This window comes from Arachis duranensis, chromosome 4, assembly GCF_000817695.3.
Source record: "Arachis duranensis cultivar V14167 chromosome 4, aradu.V14167.gnm2.J7QH, whole genome shotgun sequence".
NCBI classification, from domain to species: domain Eukaryota; kingdom Viridiplantae; phylum Streptophyta; class Magnoliopsida; order Fabales; family Fabaceae; genus Arachis; species Arachis duranensis.
In genome coordinates this window covers 15,011,661-15,013,865 of record NC_029775.3, presented here as the reverse complement: position 1 = coordinate 15,013,865, position 2,205 = coordinate 15,011,661, and positions in this window count along the sequence as shown.

Genomic DNA, 2,205 nt, shown 5'->3' with positions numbered 1-2,205 from the left:
TTTAACCACTCAGTCTCAAGTTTTTCACTTGGACCTGCATGCCACAAGCACATGGTTAGGGACAGCTTGATTTAGCCGCTTAGGCCCGGATTTATTTCCTTGGGCCCTCCTATCCATTAATGCTCAAAGCCTTGGATCCTTTTTACCCTTGCCTTTTGGTTTTAAGGGCTATTGGCTTTTTCTGCTTGCTTTTTTCTTTTTCTCTTTTTTTTTTCACTGCTTTTTCTTGCTTCAAGAATCAATTTCATGATTTTTCAGATCATCAATAACATTTCTCTTGTTCATCATTCTTTCAAGAGCCAACAATTTTAACATTCATAAAATTCAATATCAAAATTATGCACTGTTCAAGCATTCATTCAGAAGACAAAAGGTATTGCCACCACATATAAATAATTAGAATTTTCCTTATTAAGAACTCGAAAAAAAAATTAAATTGCCTCTTTATTCTACAAATCTACTATTTTATTCATGTTTGATGATGATGGGAAAAATAAATTATAACTTAATTGGAAATAAAACCAAAATAGATATGCTAATTACTACTACTCCTATATAACTTCTAAGGTAAAGTCCTATAATAATACTATCACAGAGTTAAAGCTAGAATTAGAACTTAACAACCTGTATTTTGGGAAGTGGATGTTCCTCTAGTCTGTGGGGTGCCTTCAAGAATTAATTTCTTACGCTTCAGCTCCCTTAAGTTCACATCCTTGCTCTTCCTGTTCCCTTAGGTGCCATGATCTTAATGAGTTTTAGCTCAGTGGTGATCATGGCAGATCACACCAAACTTAGAGGTTTGCTTGTCCTCAAGCAAAAGAAAGGAAAGGAGAGGAATAGAAGGAGAGACAGTTTCGAAAAAAAAGATAAGATGAGTTGAGAAAGATATGAGAAAAATTTTGAAAAAGAATTGGATTGGAAAAAAGATTTGTGTTTATGAATTAAGATACATTTGATATTTTTGAAAAAGGGATTTTAGAAATTAGGGTTAAAATTTTTGGAATTGAAGGATGATATTTTGAAACATGTTTATGCAAGAAATCATGAATTGAAACATAAAAATTAGAAAATTTTTGAAGAAAAATGAATTTTACCTCCTCCCCACCATCCTGGCGTTAAACGCCCAACTGGTGCATGTTTTGGGCGTTTAATGCCCAATTGTTGCTTCTCCTGGGCGTTCAACGCCCAGCTGATGCTTCTTTCTGGCGTTGAACGCCAGGAAGTCCTTTGTCACTGGGCGTTTTTCTAAACGCCCAGGATGCTATCAATCTGGCGTTAAACGCCCAGAAGGTGCTTCTTTCTGGCGTTCAACGCCCAGAAGATGCTCCTTTCTGGCGTTTAACGCCCAAATGGCTACCCTTACTGGCGTTGAACGCCCAGTGGGTGCTTCTTTTGGGCATTCAACGCCCAAAACGTTTCTTACTGGCTTTTTGATGCCAGTGAGCTTTCCAAATTTCCCTATAACTCTGTGAATTCAATCAATTGCTATTTTACCTTTTGAAGATACTCTGACATATATCTGTAAAAATCAATTAATTAGCAGAAACAAATAAAATTAAATTTTGTGAATGGCTGGGTTGCCTCCCAGCAAGCGCTTCTTTTATGTCGTTAGCTGGACTATTACTGAGCTTTAATCAAGTCTCAGTTTTGAGCATTCTTGCTCAAAATTGCTTTCAAGATAATGTTTAACTCTCTGTCCATTAACAATGAACTTTTTGTTAGAGTCATTATCCTGAAGCTCTACGTATCCATATGGTGATACGCTTGTAATCACATATGGACCTCTCCACCGGGATTTTAATTTCCCGGGAAATAATTTGAGCCTAGAATTAAATAGCATAACTTTCTGCCCTGGCTCAAAGACTCTGGATGATAGTTTCTTATCATGCCATCTTTTTGCTTTCTCTTTGTAAATTTTTGCATTCTCGAAAGCATTGAGTCTAAATTCCTCTAGCTCATTTAACTGGAGCAATCGTTTTTCTCCAGCTAACTTGGCATCAAGGTTCAGGAATCTGGTTGCCTAGTAGGCCTTGTGTTCCAGTTCCACTGGCAAGTGACATGCCTTTCCATACACAAGCTGGTATGGAGAAGTCCCTATAGGGGTCTTGAATGATGTTCTATATGCCCACAGAGCATCATCCAAGCTTCTTGCCCAATCCCTTCTACGGTTAATTACAGTCCGTTCCAGGATTCTTTTGAGTTCTA